The sequence below is a fragment of the Brienomyrus brachyistius genome, chromosome 4, assembly GCF_023856365.1.
Source record: "Brienomyrus brachyistius isolate T26 chromosome 4, BBRACH_0.4, whole genome shotgun sequence".
NCBI lineage: Eukaryota > Metazoa > Chordata > Actinopteri > Osteoglossiformes > Mormyridae > Brienomyrus > Brienomyrus brachyistius.
The window spans coordinates 24418545-24441417 of record NC_064536.1 but is presented as its reverse complement, the minus strand read 5'-3'; the positions used below and the strand labels follow the sequence as shown (position 1 = coordinate 24441417).

Sequence of the window (22873 nt, the reverse complement as noted above, 5' to 3'; positions counted from 1 at the left end):
CTTTGGAACAGTGTGGAGCCGTCCTCCATTACTGCTTATCCTGTACGGGGGGTGGGGAGCCTGGAGCCTGTCCCAGGTGGCACAGTGCGGGGGGGGGCACAATGGATAGGATACTAGTTTATAGCAGAGCACACAGTCACACTTTCCTGCAGAACCCCAGAGGCTGCTTTGGTTATAGCCTTTAAGTATATTTAATATGGATTTTTAAATTTGCACAGTCTACAAAAGAGCGGTTCAGAATGCATTTCACTGCATGTTGTACTTTGCATAACTATGTATATGACAATTAACCTTCTGAGACCAAGAAGAAAAAATGTTTTGGTATTTAGATATTTTTTAGACAAGTTAAATGCTGTGAACAAAAGAAACATGTTGCAACACTTTTTTTCCCCAAAAAAAATTTTTTACCATATGTCCTCTGGAGTGGACACCGGGTCTTGTTAAATCACAGTTTATCATAGATTCATATAATGGTGTCATATGGAAAATTCATATCATTAAAACATTTAAAACTGCTAAATTCAGGAATCTTATTTAAGCATGGAAAAAGTTTGGAAAAGACTTGTACAATGTAACAGTTGAACTTTTGATTACTAATGCAGATCATGTAAAATGTGAAATGGCAATCCATGCCTCCAGAAAGCATAATAAGGTAACAGTAAGGCAACCTGGCAAATGATTTTTAAAAACTTTTAATTATTATTTAAAAACATCAGGGGTTCTAAGTTAGGAGTGATATGCCAGAAAACAGTTTTTTCCTTTGGCAAGGCACAGAAACATGTTGCATTTGGTGCATTTCACATAGGTTTTGCCATTACATCCACCTCTCCTGCATCGTGATGCCTACACCATCTTGGGCATATGGACAGCCCCATATGTTTTCAGGCTATCACTGGGCTGTGGCTCCACATTTCACCTCTTAGGGGGAGTGTACTCATCATCAGTGCTGACATCACTGATCACCTCATCAAACTCTTGACCTCGTCCCCACTGGGCTGGGGCAATAAGATCTTCAGCCGGCAGCAGTTTGAACTTAAAATACTGCAGCCTATCCTTCTCCAGTCTCCCATTCATCTCATGCTCTACCGTGTACTCAATCCAACTGTTAGTGGCAGCCAGGTCAAAGAAATGCAGAATGGAACGGACAGTCCATTTTCTTGTACGGCTAGACATTGGGTAGAAGCTGATCATTTGGTCACACAGATCAACCCTGGCTCATGCCGTTATCCTGGGGCTCTATTCCATGGACAGTGGAGGCCACGAGGACTGCCTTATGGTCCTGCCACTTAAGCACTGCAATCTTTGATGGCTTTCTGACAACCATCTCAGATGCACGTCTTACTTTTTTTTCAGATATGGCATAATTTGAGGGGCGGCATGCTGGTGCAGTGGTTAGCACTGTTGCCTCACACCTCTGGGACCCGGGTTCGAGTCTCCACCTGGGTCACATGTGTGTGGAGTTTGCATGTTCTCCCCATGTAGTTTCCTCCACGTACTCCGGTTTCCCCCCACAGTCCAAAAACATGCTGAGGCTAAATGGAGTTGCTAAATTGCCCGTAGGTGTGCATGTGTGAGTGACTGTTGTGTGAGTGTGCCCTGCGATGGGCTGGCCTCCCCATCCTGGGTTGTTCCCTGCCTCGTGCCCATTCCCCCCGGGATAGGCTCCGGACCCCCCGCAACCCAGTAGGATAAGCGGTTTGGAAAATGGATGGGTGGATGTTATCATTTGACATCTTTGACTTGCACTGTTTTAGGATTCTGTTTTTCATGATGGTCCCTGTTCCCTGGAGACCACTACCTTTCAGTGCATCTAGCAGTTTGACAGAGGTGAAAAATCTGTCAAAGTATAGGTGTGTTCCTCGTAGAAGTGACTGTGCCATCCGAATGACAGCATTCCCTCCGATTCCCAGGTTATGGTCAGTGAATATATTCTTGCCCTTATAAACCTCAAAGTCCAGCACCAGACCACTGGAGCACAAAGGCTTTCAGGCCGGTGGGGTTTGGTTTCCCAGGCACAAACTGCCACACAGGACATCTGCCTGTGAACGGAATCATCTGTTCATCCACACAGGCCTTCTTTGGTCTTGGCAAACTGAGGCAGCCTTGCTGTACTCTTTTTGAGAGGTCTCACCCTCCAGAGGACATCATTTCTCTTCTCCTCATCAGACACATTCAGATCATTTGTAACTTTGATCGATTGTCTAATCTTGAAAAACCTGTCTCGTGTCATTGTATTGGCTATAATTGGGACTCTTGTCTTCACTGCCCAGTACATCCAGATCCTAGGGTAGCTGAGACATGCCATGTACATTGACATGCCAAAGAAGGTTTTGATTTCTTCTGGAGTGGTTTTCAAACTAGGTCTAGAGATAAGCACCTCCTGTTGGTTTGTGTTCTCAGAGATCTTTTTTAAAAACTTGCTCATCTATGTACTGCTTGAAGTAATCACAGGTCCTCCAGTCTTGGTGGGGGTTACCAGTGTTGCCCAGTAAATTGTCCTCTACAACAGGGTTGAAATTGTTGAATAAAGGAGATTCTAATTTTAACCCTCTGGGGTCTAGGGGTAGGGAACACACTTTCACTAACTAAGCATAAAGACATACTTGGAAATAAAAAATAAATACCAAGCTGTTGGGTGAAATTGAAATTAAAATTATCCTAATCTGAATGTGATTAAGCTCGTTGCGAAAAAAATAGTATAACATCTAAAGTTTATTAGCTTTTTATGGTTTTTTTCTCTTCAAAAGGATTCCGGAGGAAGGTTCTTTTCCTTTTAACTGATATAGGGAAATCCATCAGAGAGCTTGGAAAGGACATTGCTCCAGTAGATACTGTTTTTCACATTGACAAGATAAAAACCATGGAAGAGTTTGGAAGGCAAGAGATCTGCTTTCATTATATAACTGCAAAATATTCTGATAGGAAAATAAAGCTGTATCTCCATTTTTATTTTATTCATATAATGAAAAAGCAACAAAATTACTTCTTTTTTACCGAATGATCGCGAAGGCACACGGACACTGAAGCAACATTGGACCAATATGGAAAAAATATATTGGAGCAATATGGAACAATTCTGTATCTTTCGAAACCAACACTCTGATATCGGTTATTCAATGTTGAGAGACAGCGTTGTAACAACATGTTCACAACACAAAATGCCTGCTGGGATGTTTCCTAACTACTTTTACATTGTTATTATATATGCTGATTCAGATACAGTGACTGAATTTAATTGTATTATATGAATTATGTTTACTGTTACCCCAGGACCGCTGTTGGTGGTGAGAGAGACGTTGGCCGTGTGCTAATTATCTTGCCGATGTTCATATTAGGAAGCGGGGCGGCATGGTGTTGCAGTGGTTAGCACTGTTGCCTCACACTTCTGGGACCCGGGTTCGAGTCTCCGCCTGGGTCACATGTTTATGGAGTTTGCATGTTCTCCCCATGTAGTTTCCTCCACGTACTCCGGTTTCCCCCCACAGTCCAAAAACATGCTGAGGCTAAATGGAGTTGCTAAATTGCCCGTAGGTGTGCATGTGTGAGTGACTGTTGTGTGAGTGTGCCCTGCGATGGGCTGGCCTCCCCGTCCTGGGTTGTTCCCTGCCTTGTGCCCATTGCTTAAGGGATAGGCTTTGGACCCCCCGCGACCGAGTAGGATAAGGGGTTTGGAAAATGGATGGATTAGGAAGCTGCCCTCTGGCACCCCCTGCAGACCAAAGTGTCACCTGTGATATTAAGCTGCTGCGCTCAGTCACCAGAGAGCGCAGATTAATCATGTGTAGGAATTATTAGCTCAGGTATATTTTAATATCTCCACCAATATGTTTTGAAATTAATTAACTTTTAATTAATTATTATTTGATGCTGATTAGTAACCAATTGTTATGCCGAATGGTCGGCTCCTCCAAACTCAATTGCGAATCCCCGAATATCTGTTAATGTGAGACTTAAATGGGATTCATTAATAACCAGTATCGCTTAATAACCTGGGTTAGTAGGCTCGTCCAGCGAGCTGCGTCACCAGGTAATGTAAACGATCGGTAGCGAAGCTCCTCTCACGGCCAATGAGAGAGAGTCTCGCGATATTTCAGGCGGGTTTAGAGGTTTCAGAGCGTAGTAGCCAGATCGCACAGAGGCAGGGACTATTGTGAGCACTCAATGACGGAGGCTGAAGTTGTGTAAAAAGACATGCATTTATTCCTACAACTAACATAAAACAGACATTATACCTAACAAACAATAAACATGAAGTAACGGAAAAGACACAAACGATGTCATCATGAAAATGCAGTGACCAGATTTAAAATGATTAACCTGAAAAGGGAAAAACTGTTCTGCAAAGCAAGCAGTTTGTAGGAATATAAACCTAAAGGAATATAGCAGGTGAATAGGACAGTTTAGGTTGTTAGAAAGGAAAGGAAGTTGGTTTACTTGGATGCAGGAAAGAGGGAGGTCTTTGCAGTTGGTTGCAGTGGCTGATGAGCTGATGGGTGATGGCTCTCAGGGAGGCGCGGTGTTTGCAGCGGTTGTTGGAGTGGAGTTCCTCTGGTTCTTTCTTCTGGTGAAGCTTGGGCTGAGTTGCAGTTCTTTGGGTCTTCACCGACGGGCTTTAAGAACGCTGCTTGTTTCTCCGTTTTCTTCTCTATTTCTCCGCTTCTTTGTTCTGAGATGCCAGGTTTTATAGCATAAGGTTCATGATTAGGAGTGACCAGGAATTCGAGTCCTGGACCAATGGCTGACCATCCAATTGGCGGGCTTTCGGAAGGGGGTCGGTATCAGTCCTTTTGGGATTTATGACCAGACTGACTTCTCTGGTAATGGTGATTTTCATTAGGCTGGTGTAACTTTTGATATGTCCACTTTTGTGGTAACCATTGACCAGATTTGGAAACTGGAGTGATTTTCCTTCGGTTTGATACCAAACATGCCGTACCAGCCTAGCGGTTCACACCAAATACCATCTGTGATGATTAATTAATGATTACTTATATTATGCTATTATGTTATGTTCTATTACTCACACCAGTATATGGTACAGGTGGTTTAGGTTGTACCTCAACAGATATTACCCTTTATACAGACATTATATGACATATTCTCATGTCATAAGCACATCTTACCCTTAGATAGGCATGGTAGAATACAAAGATCAGATAAGGGTTGCCGAGGAATGTGGCAAAGAAAAGGGGGGGGAGAAGGTTTGTCAAACAAAGAAAAAGAATCTCCAAAAGTTAAGACACATTCGAACATAACCTGTACATATCTGTATATTAAGACTAGTAGTCAAGAGTAAATACATATACAGATATACAAAAGCCAAACTTAAAAGAAACTTTCTTTGGGGTGTTGGTCTGTTCGGTGAGTGGTATGTAAGGCAGGATGTCTGGGGAGGGGGTTGTGTGCCAAGTCGAGGGACCCCTGTCCTTGGGGTCCACTCTGCTGTCTGTAGGTCGTTAAAACTTTGAGCAATAAAAGTTGGAGTGCTGGCCTCCCTTGTTATCTGTGTGTGTGGGGTCACAAACCCCTCTTTGGGGCCTAGGTCGATGTGTGCCTTCTCGTACCAGGGTAGGCCTTGTCTCAGGCCACCTGGAATTTAAGCTTTGTGATATGTGCATGTGTGATCCTACACATGTTATTCAGTTACGCTTTGAGTAGCACTGAACCAGAACATTAACAGATAGAATAGGAAGCCCTTCTTGCCAGTGTACAGGTAGCAAATACAATATATTGACAGAAATATATAAAATGTGCATAGACAGTAGGGGAGCAACGGTGCACAATAATCACGGTTTGGTACGTACCTCGGTTTTGAAATCACGATTTGGTAACTTTCGGTACGGTGTGGGTACAAGTAACAACGGTATGGAGGCGTCCATAACTGTGCTTAGGTATTTAAATGGCTCAGCCTGTTCTGCCTACTGGCCGCCCAGATTAAAGGCTGATTTATACTAATGCGAACGATGAAAATTACATCAGGGTTACATCTGGTATGAGATGTTTGAGACAAGTCTATGGCAGGTATTTTCTTTCAAAAATAAAACGAACATAAAAATGATAAAAAGAAAATACAATCTCAACTTTGCCATTTAGTTTCCAAAGTCTGCCTGCAAAAATTCTGCAAAAGTTAAAATTAAAATGAAATAGCACCATTTGCATTTTGATTTTCCACTCATATATGAGTCAGATGTGAAAAATTAAAAGATAAAATTAAAACCCTTTTTGTTATTTCATTTTCCAATTTGACTTTTCATTTCCTACTTTTCATTTTCAAGTTCACTACATGCTAAATATATGTTAATCGGAGAGGAGTGGTGGGTGGAGCTAGGGATCACTGTTGCGCTCTCAGTGCGTTTGCGGATTCCGTTGTCTTCATGTTTCTTGGCCATGGTCAACCTTGTCGCCCAAACTAATGGCAAAGTCACACGCAGCTTAAGTTTAAGCTTAAGCTACTTATCTGCAGCTTCAATGACCGACTTGTCGTTGGACTTGCGGCCGCATGTACTGGACACTTGGGTGATGAGAGGGGCGGAGCTGTCAACTGATCACCACCTGGTGGTGGGTTGGCTCCACTGGCGGGGGAGGAAGCCAGTCAGACCTGGCAGCGTATACCGTATAGTGAGGATCTACTGCAAATGTCTGGCAGAATCCCCTGTCAGAAGGAGCTTCAACTCCTACCTCCGGCAGAACTTCTCCCATGCCTCGGGGGAGGTGGAGGACATTGAGTCCGAATGGGCCATGTTCCGTGCCTCCATTGTGGAGGCAGCTGAGCTGTGGCTGTAAAGTGGCTGGTGCAATTGTGGCGGCAATCCTTGAACCCACTAGTGTACACCGGCGGTGAGGGAAGCTGTCAAGCTGAAGAAGGAGCCCTATCGGGCCTTTTTGGCCTTTGTGATTCCAGAGGCAGCCCATAAGAACCGGTGGGCCAAGCGGAATGCAGCTCAGGATTACATTTCATTACATTTTAATCAGAGAGAAAAACATTTTGCATGTTTGTTCAGTTTGCCGAACCCAGTCACTTATTTTGTCAAACATACGTCACACTTCAGACAGAGTAAAAAGGGTTATACTGGTTAAAAAGCAGAGATTTTGCCTTTTGCCATGGAGAAGCAGCGACAAGCGACACTCTGATAAGGTAAAAATTCCTTCCAGCACACAGTGAGCTATCCCAGCATGCACAGTGACAAGGAGGAGTTTATATAAACCCAAAACCCTGGGAAAAGGGGTTCGGTGAATGAGGAGGTGAAGCTGTACAGGAAGGTCAGTCCATCAGAGGAGACTCTGTAGAAGGACAGAGTACCAGCCGCCCAGTCCAGATACACTCCTACTCTGCAGGAGCCTGAGGGCTTTATGGGTATGAGAGTCTGTTTATTATTGTGCCAGACAGAGTAACTGTCAGAAGAGCAGCGCAGCATCCATGACTTGTCATTGAATCCAAGCTGACAGTCAACACTGTCTCCTTTCCTCGCGATTCCTTTATAAGTCACTCCTATCCAGGCTACTCCACTCCACTCAGCCTCCCAGTAACAGTGACCAGTAAGACTCTTTCTGCACATAACTTGGCTCCAGTAGTCAAATCTCTCTGGATGATCAGGATATGGCTGCCATGCCCCCCGTGTCACCTTCCTGTTCCCCTCTGACAGAGACAGGTATCCGTTTGCTGTGTTGGGATCCAGCGTCAGCTGGCAGGAGTCTGTAGGCAAGAAGAAGAGCGATTAATCCCATAATGAAGCCCAGCATCTCCATCATTATCACTGTCACACCTCACACACTCAATAACACCGATCTCGCTCCAATACACACATTTTATTCCCAATATACTCATGTAGCCGCCCGAGTCTGCGGCGCTCCGGCTGCCCCCTGCGCTGTGAGACACGCCATGCTGAGAGACTCGCTGGGGACCCAACTGCACTTTAGCCCGAAAGCTATTATTCTGTACGATACATAAAATGTAAAAACGAAGCGGTAATTCAAGTAAGTGAAATAGCTCAAGAAATGTCGGACACCCACGCGACGCAGGCGGGAAGACGCGCTGAAATGTTGCTCGTGCTAAACTAACAGGCTTAACTACAGCTTAATAAAGCTATAAACTTTCGTCAGAAAAATAACCCTTAAAACCCGACAAAAACAAAATGCGTTGCTTTTCGCACCCAGTCTCAGGAGGGTACCTTTGAATAGATATAACACACAGACATGATCGAGAGAATTTACCTGATCCGGGTGTCCAAGATGCAACATTGTGCGCTAAAGTATTCCAGAGTAACCCTGTGTGCAATGAGGCATATATTTTAATTTACTAAAATGTGAGAAATTTCAATAGGCGCTAGTAGTTTATCTTCATACAAAAATGACATCAATAATGTCAAGACAAAAAAATATCAAGATTGCCTCAGTATTAACACATCAACTTATGACATATCAGAGTAGCCCAGAATATCCTGAAAACAAAAACATTACTCATGTAGATACTGTATAATAAACCTAAAATGAAATGCATAGAAGCATTCTCAAAATTAATAGGGTTCAAATTATTAACCATATAATTAGACTCCAAAGATTACTGTTAAAGGTGAGTTTGTCTTTACAAACATAATATGAACATCCTGTGAACCACTTCGCACACTCACCTCCCTCCAGCAGCGCTATGCGCAGACTGAGGAGATGCTCTGTGTCACAGTCAGTTTGGGGGAAACTATGGGTGCCGACTTAGGACAATACTAATGAATCTCAATAAAGGTACATTTAGCGCGCGCAAAAAGAATAATCATGAAGGTTTTTTTTGTTTTAAATGATCAATTTTTTAAAGAAGGAACTAGTAATCTTTAGAGACAAAGATTTGTAAAGAATGAAAAAGAGACTGACAAATGAAATTGTATGATTTTCTATTTTTCTGGAACTTTGGATGCTGTCTAAAATTGCATCCTTGACTGTTGGCTAAAATCACACTCACACCAAAATTCACCTGAGCACATGCAAATCCATCTGGATAAAGAACAAAAGAAACAGACAGACATCACTGTAACTGCATGAATGTATAATCACATACACATACCTGAACAGTAAGAACAATATCTAAACTAATGTAACTGCTGTGCACACCAACTGGAGAAGCAGGAACAGGGCGGCGGAGAAGCAAGGAACGAGGGATTTATTGTAGGAACACGAAAGGCAAAACACAAGAATGACATACGCAAGACTTCAATGACCCGACTGGGGAAAACATACCTAATGCAAACTTAAATACATTAGACTAATGACAACAATCAGAAACAGCTGGTAAACACAGGGAATCCACATGGGGTTAATGAGGAGTGTGGCACACGGAAGGCGTGGACGAGCAGGATAGGACATACCCCCCCCCCCCCCAAAAAAAAAGGCGCGGACTCTGGAGACACAGTAAAACCTGGGGAAGCAAAAGCAAAAAACATCAACGCACCACAGGGAACAGCATGGACACACAGAACAGGCACAAGGAGGACAATTCAAATAATAGGCGACAAACCACGGGGAATGCAAACAGACACAGAGACACCAAAGATGGAAATACGGAACCCAGGAACACTAAAGGGGGCAAAGGAGAGACCACACCAGGGAACACACCCATAGGAGCCACAAAGGGACCAGCAGGGGACGAAGGCACAGAAGGATGGGGAGGAAACACAGGGGGCACAAAGGGACCAGAAGGGAACAACGGTGGAGAAGGACGGGGAGTAAACACAGGGGGTACAAAGGCAGTAGGAGGGAAGAATGGGGGAGCAGGATGGGGCGTGGACACAGGGAACAAGGGAGCCAAAGGGCAAGGGGCAACGGGGAGCTGAAGGGACCCTCGGTGGGCATAAGGCGGGGCCCGCTGGAGCAGCAGTCGACTGCAAGGCCGGAACAGGGGCTGAAGGGGATGCCGAGGGTGGCAAGGAGGCAGGTAAAGGGGCTGGTGGAGGTGGGGAGGAGGGAGCCGAAGGGGACTATGGCAGAGGGGAAGAGGGAACTGTAGCCATGACAGGCGGGGGTGGAGCAACAGCCGGCCCAGACACAAGCAACTGACGAGGTGTTGGAGACCGGGCCACAGCCAGCCTACAAGGTTGGGTGAGGTTGGGGTACCTGCTGAGCTGGAGTCTGGGGGAGCGAAGGCGTGCCAGGAAGTCGACCCCGACATCAGTGTCCTCTCCCTTACTGGGAGACTGAGAGGCGGGAACCCAGCCGAGATTCGCTATCTGCCGCTGGCTGGGGTAACCCCTTGGAGGGGTCCAAGGGTGTGGTCAGGGTTATCCCCGAGGGGTCCCACTCATACTCCTCTGCCAGCTCCATACAGGAGGGAGGAGCAGTGGTCCGGCCATCAGGGACCTCCTCGGGGATGGGGACTGGGGCCATGGAAGCTGGGAACATGGGAGCAGGGTTAGGAACCTAGGAGACTGGATTTAGAGAGTCGGGAATCTGGGAGTCAGGGACCGGGGGGACGGAGGCCGAGGGGCCAGGATACAAATAAGAGCCGCCGGGATGGGAAACCATCGGAACGACGAGTCGTTCACCGGGACTGGAGCCACTGGGGGTGGAACGTCATCCGCAGAGACTGGGGCCTTGCAGGCTGGCATGTCAGCAGCCGGAACCAGGACCTCGCAGGACGGTGCCTCAGTGGCCAAAACCAGAACCTCTCAGGACAGCGCTTCGGCTGTTAGGACGGGAACCTCAGGAAGCAGAGCATTGGACGTCTGGACCGGGGTATGATAGGGTGACGCGTCAGCTGCCAGGACCGGGATTTTGCAGGGCGGTATGTCAGCCGCAGGGACCGGGGCCTCAGGTGCTGGCATCACGGGGACTGACTCCTCTGGAGTGGGCATCACGGGGATTAGCTTCTCGGGAGCGGGCTAAATGGGGATTGGCTCCTCGGGAGTGGGCATCACGTGGGACTGCCTCATAGAAAGCGGGCATCATGGGGACAGGCTCTTCGAGAGCAGGCAGCAGAGCACGAACCTCCGGCGTGTGGACCTCGGGCCCCGGGCCAGGAATCTTGGGAGAAGGCGCTGCAGGAGGCACCAGGCCAGGAACCTTGAGCAAGGGTGCCACAGGGACCTCGGGTGGTGGTGGCGCTGCAGGAACCACGGGCACTGCAGGAACCTCGGGCGGCAGTGGTGCGGGAACCTCCAGGGGTGCAGCCGCAATGGATGGCGCAAGAACCTCCGGGGGCACAGCCAAAGCCACCAAGTCTGGAGCCATGGGGGACAGAGCAGGACCTGGAGCCCCGGTAGGCGAAGTAGGAACCACAGGAACCATGGGGAGCTGAGCAGGGACCATGGGGAGGCAAGCAAGGACCACGGGGAGCCAAGCAGGGACCTCGGGTGGCGGCAGTGCAGAGACCTCAGGCAGCGGCAGCACAGGGACCGCCGGGTCTGGAGCCACAGGGGACAGAGCAGGACCTGGAGCCACCGGGTCGGGGACCACTAGGAGCAGGGATGGAACTGCCGGTACGGGAACCTCGGGGGGATGAAGCAGGAGACACAGGAACCACAGGGGACTGAGCAAGAGGCGCAGGAACCACAGGGGGGACGGCACAGGAGGCACAGGAACCACAGGGAATACGGCTAGGGTTTGCACCTTGGCAGCGGACGCTGCTCATTTCAGGAGCCAGGGGACCCATGGGAAGGTATCCCAAACTGACCTGGCCCCTTTAAGGGCCAGGCGCATTCCCAGAAATGGGCAAGTTGCTGATCCCGGCAGCGAAGGGGCAGTGATGTGGACGTCGGGTGTCTGCAATGGTGAAACGGCGGCAGTGGCGTCAGGGAACAACACCGCTGGGTTGAGGATTGGGGGGGTTCCTTCAGACAAGCAGCAGGGCAAGCAACGGACACCAAGACCCTAGGAAGAGTTCAGCTGCGTCTTCCCGTCTGCGGTTTTTCAGATTTTTCTTGCTCCTTCTGGCAATTGGTGGCGGAGTTGAGGGCACCTCTGGCAGCTCCAACAGGGGACCAAAAGGTAAGCCACAGGCTGTGGCCATTTGCTTCATTTTGAGTTCTGGCACACCGTGTCTCAGCCGCTGCAGGTTTTTGCACACCTCCCCCGTGAAGTGCGTAACTTCGGGCAGGGAAATCATTCTGTCATTCTGTTGTGCACGCCGACCGGAGAAGCAAGAACAGGGAGGCAAGGAAGCAGGGAACGAGGGATTCATTGTACAAACACGCAAGGCAAAACACAAGAATGACATACGCAAAATTTCAATGACCCGACTGGGGAAAACATACCTAAAGCAGACATAACCCAGGGGTCAAGTGCATCGTTGGCGACACAATATACTTTTCACGTCTATTTCAGTTTATATTTCGCTGAAATCTTAATGTACAATCATGAAAAAACACTCGCTAAATCTGTAATCTGTCTACTTTTCAAAACATCCATTGTCGGAAGTATTAAAGTTTTTAAAATTTGGTTAAATTGGCAAAAAAGTAAACCATGTCACCTTTCTTTGTTTTACCTGCATCGGGGGCGTGTAGTACCGGTCTCCCCTGAAGATCGCTATTCACATTCTAAATAACCGCATTAGCGTGTATTCAAATCGCATTCGCATGGTAATTTGATGAACAATGTAAGGACATAAAACTTATAGGTTCTGCAGGCCCCAACTCTGATCAGCCTTCATCAGTCTATTTCAGAGCTTCGCTGGCCCAGGCAAAACTGGACTCTACTCGCAAACCACCCCTTTTAAGGAAGGCAAAGGCTTGCCGGCTCCTGAGAGACTGGATGGGAATAACTGGAGCAACACAGAAAAAGCAAGACCTTTCACCCCCGGAGTGGCCGGAGTTCCACAGTCAATCCACAGCAACAACAGCTGTCAGTCTCCAGACACAGACACCTTTTCCACTATAAACAGGATAACTCACCACACATAGATGTTAGGGACAAATACAAGCATGTTTGGTCTCGTTTGAATAGGCATGAGACGAGGAGTATTACACTCTCAGATTTAAGGCAGTATAACTTTCCCTAAGAGAAATATAGAAACCCACCAAACTGAGAGAGCCTCTCACATGGCAGAACAAGGGAATTACGACCACCCCTTAAAGTGACCTGATTGGCTAGGGACCTGAGAACCAAGGCCAACAATGCCCCTAAAATTAACCATTGACCAAAATTGGTCAGTCTTCATGAGACATGCCATCACCTGGGTTGGATACTTAAGGAAGGGCCTCAGAAGAATTCGGAGAGTCACTCTGTAATCAGAGCTCCCACAGAGAACTGTGCGAAAGTCCATCTGTAGTCAGATACTTTCCGCAGAACTTTGTGCACTCTCAGCTGAGGAATGTGATTGTTTAATATTCTATTTGTCCAAATGTATTTACAAGTATGTGGCCACATGTCAATGATTGGATATTGTAATATGTTTAAAAAATGTTGTCTTGATTACTTCATGACTGTCTGATTTGCTAACCTTTTATAAACTTTCCAGATTGGGCTTCTATCCTGATTAGGACTAAAGTGGTAAATACTATCTTGCAGCCACTGGGTTAAATCCCCTTTATCCGGGTCCCAAACTCGACTGCCCAAGTTAAGTTAGGTGGATACCAAAACTACACCTCTGGAGTTCGCACACGCTCAGTTACGGGCCGACTTAACCTCTGAGGTCAACACACGCTGATGAAAGGTACCGGTCTACCCTCTGAGGAGCGTACACACTATGTTCCTAGGCACCGGGCATAGTCCCTGAGACACTCACATGGTAAGACAATGGGCGGCATCGGCGGAGTCCCTGAGACGAGCCAAAAGTAAACCTCGTACAAACTACCGTAATAAAAGGTGCGCCTTCAAAGCCGCTGAGGTTGACACATGTATGGGCTGCCCCCAGCTGAGCCTCTGAGGTGGACGTACGTGTGGTTTGGGTAAACATCGGCTTAATCTCCGAGGCACCCACATGCTCAGTAATTGGCAGACACTGAGCCTTTGGGGAATTATATAGGTCGAGGGACCCGAATAATCAGAGGCTGACATTGTCTTAAATGGTGGCGATTTCCGTACCTCTAAGACAAACCCTGTGGAATAAGCCCACGGATCGCCCTGTCGGCCGAGGCGAATCTGGCGGACTCCTTCGGCATGGGTAAACTAGAGTTGGTAATCTAAAGGAGAGTCTCGAAGTAATCCAAACAACATAAACATCATGACTACAATATACTGAAATAAAGGTCTTTAATAAAATGGAGTCAGATATGTGTCTAAAAGAATATCTTGTATATTAAAAAGGGTAAGTAATTCCCAGGAGCGCTTGGAAGGACCAACACGCATTCACAGCCTTCGGCTGCGCCATTGGATTCCACCATTGGGCCAGTGGGCAGCTCCCTACAACAACGTAATGCCGAAATGCGATCCAGATACATCCCCATCAGCGACATAAAAGGGGGGGGGGTGTTGTGGCCAAGTGTCAATGGCTCATGCGTACACGTAAGAGCTCCTAAATATTCAATGGAAGGAGACCAGAAATAGTGACATGAGTTAGGTTTTTTTATTTATTTATCCAACTGAATGTTGCAGCTACACCATTTAATCATCTTCATGTAGCCAAGACTTTGGTGATCAGATATCTGGGATCAAAACAAACTGCCACCATTGCTTACTATGTACTTTTATAATGTTTCTGCAAGTGTTCCAAACTGCAGTGTCTATACTTTGATGTCAAATTACAAACTTAACAAAACTCTGACATACTTACAAAATATATTAAAATAAAGATGAGTGTAATGGCAAAACAAATATATAAGAAATAATTTATTTGCCATGAATTAAGTTTATGACATTTGAAGAAACGTGTGATCATGCCCCAGTCAGTGAAAGTGTCTCCTACCCGTAGACTCTAGAGGGTTAAATACATTGGACTAATGACAACAATCAGAAACAGCTGGTAAACATGAGGAATCCACACGGGGTTAATGAGGGGCGTGGCACATGGAAGGAGCGGACAAGTGGGGCAGGACAGTAACTTTTTTACACCTTTTTAACACCACTCCTCACCTCGTGTCTTACGCTCTCATTGGCTGTAGCTCATAATCAGCCGTGACACTTTCACACCTACAGGATTTGGAGTCACGAACAAAGTCGAGATATTTACAACTCCAAATATCTGGCGGGTGTCTGCAATGCAACAGCGCCTCCAACAGGTCGCATCTCTGAACTGTCACAAATGGTGATTGAGCTCTGACTTGCCGGCACCAATCGAACACAGATTTTGCCTCCAATCTGGGAGTTTTGTCAGCGATCTCCAAAAATTGTCATCAAGCAGAAAATTGTGGCTAAAATCATGTAGTGTGAACTTAGCTTAAGGATGTAGATAAAAGGCCTTGATTAGTTGTTACTGTGTGGCACCAAAAAGTTCCTGATACCCAAACAAAACGAGGGCAGCCTCCCTGCTTTCAGCATTACAGTACATGCTGACATCTAGGACAGCCTGGGCCCTTAAGCCCCCCCGCTTACTTGGTTTGGATCCACTGCTGTAGCTACAGCCCACACTAGGCAGTGAGGAGTAGCCCCAGTGTCAGCCATTCCTGTTCTGACTGACTTCAGGGGGAACAAAGTGCATCAAAGCCCACAGCTACTCTATCTAATCTGACTCCAGTTGTGTGACACCTACAGACTGGGTCATACAATGTGTTTAATACATTAATCTTAGCTTTACTGAATCTCAGGTCTTTGGCTGGCATAATCACTATATGTGGCACTTTTCCACCCCCTAGATCGGCAGGTCGGCAACCTTTTTAAAGCGAAGACCCATTGTATCCTAAATGTCTGATCCAAGATTTACAAAATGCCACAATGGATAGAGAAGGGAGTTTGATATATAATTTTATTAATGCGAAATGAGTATGTATGCAATTAAGACAAAAAAAAACTTCAAGTACTTTCAAAAAATGAATGCTATTTCATGGGGCACAAAGGTGACTAATATTACATTATTCAGTTCTGTAGCGATAATCTTCACCCTCACTCCTCCATTCTTGAGTAAAGTTCCTTTGGCTCTGCAGTTGTCTGCAGTTGTCTGCCCTTCATTCTAAACTTCACTATTGTAACTGCTGACTGAGCAGAAAATATACCAGTTCTTACGAAGACTTGGGAAGGAATGGTGATGATTCACTACAAAAAAGTATAGGAAAGAATTAGGAATCCCAATAAATGCTGAAGTGTACATCCAATCTCAGGTACTGAAGAAAACTCCGGAGAGCATAGCATTTCACCAGAGACATAATCTTGTCGTAGAGAATGACTTTGAGGAAGATGTAAATGATGCAGTTACGACGTCACAGAAGCACACGACCGACCACACTCATTGACATATACTTAAAGAAATGTCTAAATGAATAATAATATTAACCATAAATAAATCATTTATCTTTATGAAAGTATAATAATAATATGCTAAGACATAAAAATGTGAATGTGTCTGTTAAAAAACTGTTCAACACCTTAGGCCTCCAGCCAGCTGCCTTGACACTCTACCTACAAGCTCCTTTAATGCTGATGTTTTTAATTGTACAGCATCAGATGTGCTACAAATAGTCAATAGTTCTCTTTAGTCAGGCCTTTTTCCAAGGGCCCTGAAGACCTGAGATATCAAACCTCTTTTAGAAAAGTCCAACCTAGATGTCTCAGTAGTAAGTAACTATAGACCTATTTCAAACCTACCTGTTTTAGGAAAGATCACTGAAAAGGCTGTTTTTTAGCAACTTAGTTCATTCATGGTGCAAAACAATAACCTAAAATGCTTTTCAGTCTGGATTTTGACCACAGCATAGCACTGACTCTACAGGTGTTAAGGTTTTAAATGACATCCATCTCAGCAGTGATGAATCAAAAATCTTGGTTTTGATTTGTATTATTGGATGTCAGTGCTGCCTTCAGTACAGTTGACCATAAGATAATATTACATAATAGCATAAGAGAATATTACACCTGGTCCTTAAATCTCTGCACTGGCTTCTTGAGCAATACAGGATTCGTTGTGAAATAATATTCTTGTATACAAAAGAGTAATAGGTTTCGGGATTAAATATATTTCTGATTTCTTTGAATGTCACGCAGCATGCAGACCCCTGAGGGCATCTGGGAAAGGTTTACTCAGTGTCCCAGAATCAAGACCAAGCAGGGTGAAGCAGCTTTTAGTATCTATGCTCCCGTCTGTGGAACAAGCTTCCTGAAGACCTGAGGTCTGCTAACACTGTCAGCTCATCATAAACAGGGCTTAAAATATTGTTTGCTGTATATTTTCAAGGCACTAAATCATCAGTTTAGTCATACGCTGCCTCTTCAAAATAACTTATTTTTAATTAACTATTTACTTGTTTATTTGGCTTTTAGGCTTTTTAAAATGTCTTTTAAATCGACAATGAACGTGTTTGCATGTCCCACCTCAAGTACCAAATATCCAAAAAAGTATCCCAGCTGCTTTGGTACTTTAGGTACAGGAACTTTTGGTACTGGTCATTAGCTGGAAGTCAATGGAAAAGGTAAAGTACCAAATGTACCATTCCTGGTGTGTGGAAAAGCCCCTGAATGAACTTGCCTTGCAATTGAATTCAAAGCCTACTGACATAAACAGCTCATGTAAATGTGAAAGGAGGCAGCAGGAGAGAGAAAGAGAAGCTCCACTAGCAGAAGAAAACGAAAGACAATAAAACACACTCCACCTCATACAGGGAGAGAGAAGCATGTGTGTGAACAGACTCACAGTGTAAGAATTCTGCTCTGGTCCTGGGCACTAATACTGGTAGGACGGTGTCTTTGGTAACTAGAAGGAGAGAGAGAGAAACAGGGATGTGAGCAAAAGGAATTTACTTGTGGGAGATGGACTTCACTCACTCTAGAGACAACAGCAGTAGGGTATTATCATTATGAGGGACAATAACAGGCAGTTTAACAAGCTGTAAATCATTGTTACTCATAATACAGATTTTTGGATTCTATAAAGCAGAAGAAACATGATTCCTGTGATATGGGTTTTGCAGCCTGTAGAATGTGGAGCTAAATCATCAGTTTTCACAAAGATTTAGTCTTATTGAAAACAGAAACTGACTTGGTCACACAAACATGAGGCTGACTGCACTGCATACTCTCTCTGCATGGTCTATATTTACATGAACACACAGGAAAATGTATTTATTTGTTAACCTGTGTGATGGATCTCTGCTGTTTTCTTTTTGCAAACATTTTCCAGTTGATCCTTCAATTCAGAAACCACCTTCCTCACGTTCTCAAAAGAGCAGCGTGGATAGATAGAGATTCTGGGTCCAAATCCAGCTTCAGGAAAAACAGGAAGACCCTGGTACCTCTACAGATACACAGTCTGATTAAACAGATTCATCACAACAATTGCGTATTGTAATGGAATGTGCAGGACCATTAACATCTGACAAATGACAGACTAGTTGAAATACAAATGATAACATGCATCCATTTGAATACTGTGGTTTTCTTATTGCCAAAGTAGCTGTTCTGTTACCTGGAGGAAATGGATGTGATCCTCTGTGTGTGAAAGCTGCTCCAGCTCAGAGTGTCTCCTCTTCAGCTCATCAATCTCCTGCTTCAGTCTCTCCATGTCTCTTTCAGCATGACTCACTGCAGCCTTCTCCTGATCTCTGATCAGCTTTGTCACCTCAGAGCGTCTTCTCTCAATGGAGCGGATCATCTCAGTGAAGATCCTCTCGCTGTTCTCCACTGCTGACTGTGCTGAGCTCTGTTGGTGACACAGGGAGCAGAGGACGGTAAATTACATTTGGCCCCTTTTGAGACTCCAGAGAGCCTCATTGTACAATAGTGATGTGAGCTGACAGGAGGTATAAAAACAGCACAGGGCTGGGGTTTGGAGCGTCATGATGCTGGATGCCTCAGGTACTGAAACCCAGCCAGAACTGATTGGAAATGATCAGTCATTAAACTCATACACTGTCAGCTGCAGGGATCTGGCAGAGACTAATGGCAGGTTGATTGTCACCTTTAGGTCTCAGTTTAATTGGTAACTTCATGGTCTTTATTTCCATTCCACATGTGTATGAAAACTTGCTGTTTCTGAAATGAGCCTTAAATGGCATTTTTCTATATAAATAGGATAAGCCCTGTAACTCAGGTTAGTTAAACCACTTTTGTGTGCATGAGCCCGGATCGCTTGAAGGATTCCACGCCCCCCAGCCCAAAGTACCTCGCCTGAATACTGACAGCTGCTTCCTTTTAATCCTGGTTACTGGTAATATAAACCTGGTAAGCCGGGTAAACTGGCCCATACTGTGCTTAGGCTCTTTGACTGCACCCTGTCTGGGTCTTGATCATCCTGTCCAGGGTGGACCCCAGCCTTGTGCCCAATGCTGCCTGGGAAAGGCTCCAGGCACTACACATGACCCTGACCGGGATAAGCGATCAGGGGATGGATGGATGTGAACGGATGGATGGATGGATGGATGGATATTCTTTAATGTTTTATTGACTGTAGGTAGGATCAACTAGACATAAACCCTTTGACTAGCCACCATTGTACTGAGCTGTTATTTTTGCACTTGTGACCCTCCTGTTAGCTGTAACAAGTCTGGCTATTCTCCTCTGACTTCTCTCATTGACAAGGTATTTTCACCCACAGACCCACCACAGGTGTTTATGCTTATTGCACCATCCTCAGTAAACTCTAAACACTGCAGTGTGTTAAAATCCCAGGATGGTGGCTGTTTCTGAGATGCTGGACCCACAGCATTTGGCAGCAACAATCACACTACAAGCACATTCACTGTTCAAAGTTTCACTGTTTAATGGAGGTTTCAGTAGGAATTCAATGAGAAATTTTTAAAATTTATAGCAACATTTTCCATTTTTAGTTCATTTTACTTTCACTTTCCCAAAACAGACTTGATCTTGGTGTCTTCAGAGCAGATAAACTGAAATGTATTAATAAAAAAGCCATTTTGATTTCAAATAAATTTTACAATTTATATAAGAGCATTTCTGGCCTGACCTGTATCTCCACCCTTTCTGCAGCAGCTGAGACTGAATCATGGCCTCTGTGTTCATCCATCGTACAGAGATAACAGATACACTGCTGGTCGGTACGGCAGTAGACCTCCAGGGGTTTGTCATGCTGGGAACAGAGCTTGTCCTGCAGATGTCCAGTGGCATCAGTCAGCTTGTGCTTCTTAAAAGCTGGAGACTCATAGTGAGGCTGGAGGTGAGTTTCACAGTAAGTGGCCAGACACACCAGGCAGGACTTGACAGATTTGTGTTTTCTCCCAGTACAGAAATCACACTCCACATCTCCAGGTCCAGCATAATCATCACCAGGAGTAACTGTTTGTAGTCCAGTCTTCTTCAGTTTCTCCACCACCTCAGCCAGCATGGTGTTTCTGTACAGAACAGGTCTGGGTGTGAAGGCCTGTCTGCACTGGGGGCATCTGTAAACTCCAAGATGATCCTCCTGATCCCAGCAGCTCTTAATGCAGCTCATACAGTAACTGTGCCCACAGGCTGTAGTCACTGGATCCTTTAGTAGATCCAAACATATTGGACAGGGAAACTCATTCTGATCCAGTGTGACATTGGCTTTTGCCATTTTCCAAAGAACACTGACTGGATTAGTTTTTGTTTTCATTTTCAGCTGTTTTTATTCCTGTGAGTGGAAGGAGTTTCCTGCTTCTCAGGCTGCAGTAGGTGTGGTTTGCAGTAGTTGTGGTTTTGGACTGAGGCCAGTCAGAAGAGCAGCCTGGGCAAACGCTGAAGCTGGAGTTTATGTTTTAAACATTAAATTATACAAACTCTACGCAGAACAGATATTTGTTTAGCTTTTATAAGTATGACTGTTACTGAAATTGTTTTTCCGCAAACTAGCTATAATCCTACTATTTTATTTTGTACATAGAAATAAGATAGAAAGTTATGAGAGCAGGTCTGTTGAAAATGAATTTCTGTGTTTGTTTAGAAGATTATTTTTGCATGTTTCTATAGATGATGCAAATTTACCATAAAAAATGTATATTATTTGAAGGTACTGTGTGATATCAGGTGTAACATGCAGGTTTGTAGAATTATTGTTACCGTATATGATCTCCTACTGTATGTTATACTCACTACGTGTCTGTTTGTATAAATGCGTCTGCACCAATAAAGAAGTTCCTCTTTCTGGTTTACGAGTAACCGATGTGAGCAGCGTAATCATTTTCCCTCCATACAAAAATGATATAATTCATCCCTACATAAGCCTAGAGAAAATGGCTGTGTGAACAATTATAGACAGACTGTGTCAGGTTTAGACAGAACAAGCTTTTGTAAGCAGTTACTCCACCAATTTGTTTTTTTTACATTGTTCAATATAATATACATGAAAATAAAGTACGTAGCACATAAATATCATCTTTCTTCATTTTGTTTCTGTGTCTGTGCTGACAGTATATTAGTCTTAGGAAGGTCACCAGGTTCAGAGTGAAATTTTTTCCACCAAAGTTTTCAAGAACTGTTTTGGAACTTAAACTCACTTTAAGAATGTTAACTTACAGATTTGACCTGTTTCCCCACTCCTTACCTAAGCAGGCGTGATCTCTGTGTCTTCAAAGCAGACATACTCACTTACATCCATCCATCAATCCATCCATCCATTTTCCAAACCGCTTATCCTACTGGGTCGCGGGGGGTCCGGAGCCTATCCCGGAAGCAATGGGCACGAGGCAGGGAACAACCCAGGATGGGGGGCCAGCCAAACATCACATTGCACACATACAGCTGTTCAGGTGTTGCCTAGACACACGTGCAGCTAAGCTGATATTTCTGGCGTTTGCAAAGATATGACAGGGATTGAGGCTAGTGCCAGGGATAGGGTTAAGTATGGATGCTCCTTGGATTTTCCTCCAGAACTCTGGGGCTTGATGGAAGTAGCAGCAGGAGATCTTTAAACCTTTAGAAGGTGAATGAGTCTCCCAACCTGAAGAGAGGTTCACTGGAGCCCTGAGGCTTCATAGTAACTGTAGGTCCTGTGCCCAAGGTCACAATCCCCAGACTGGAGGGACATCCTTCATCCCTTACCTGGGAAAAGAGGCTCCCATCCTGGGGAGAATTTGACTGGAGCCCTGGTGCTGCATGGGTCTTAGTACAAGGACTTCTTTGACTTCTTACCTGGGGAAAGAGGCACCTTAGCCCAGGGACTTAGGCTCCAGAGCCCTGGTGGTTGCCAGATATGGGGACGTCCTTTTTAGGTAATAATGAACGCACAACATGCAGTGATGCAAAGGTCAACAAAAGGTTGTTAGACCAGTATTAAGCACATTCCTGCACCTTAATCGTAAACTTAATCCTAGCCCATAGACTTAAGGGGTAGTTAAGGAATGCTTAATGAATAAATTGGAAAAGTTTCAATCTTGGATTTGGGGGATTGTATTAAACCATTGGGGAGAGGTAATATTATCTTGTTCGGCGACCAAATTAGAAGTAGAGGAATTATGGACTTCTTAATTGTGAATTACAGTACTGGCTCGAATATAAGACAACCCCAATTATAAGACGACTACTACTTTTTCAAAAAAGGTTTTTGGTATACCAAATCTTACCGTTATGAAGAAAAATCATTTTATTTAACAAGAACATATAAGTTAAACAGCAACCACAGCTTAAAAAGTATTAACAGGCAATCAGATTACAGTAAGTGTATTAAACAACAAACAAACAAAAAAAGCAGAAGGTGGGAGCAATAGGGGTCACAAGTGACCGCAAGGCAGGAGGCGAGGGGATAGCAAAGGGGGCAAGGAGGAAGGCAGAGGTACCGCGGGAGGAGGTGAGGAGGAAGGCGGAGGGACCACGGGAGGAGATGAGGAGGAAGACGGAGGGACCGTGGGAGGAGGTGAGGAGGAAGGCGGAGGGGACACCAGAGGAGGCAAAGAGGGAG

General features: G+C 45.1%; 1 protein-coding gene across 1 annotated transcript in view; it reads left to right on the top strand.

The window, feature by feature from the left end:
* LOC125740159 (tripartite motif-containing protein 16-like) overlaps positions 1 to 22873 on the top strand; it is a 112626-nt gene that overhangs the window by 27552 nt on the left and 62201 nt on the right. The gene's annotated exons all lie outside the window — the stretch shown is intronic.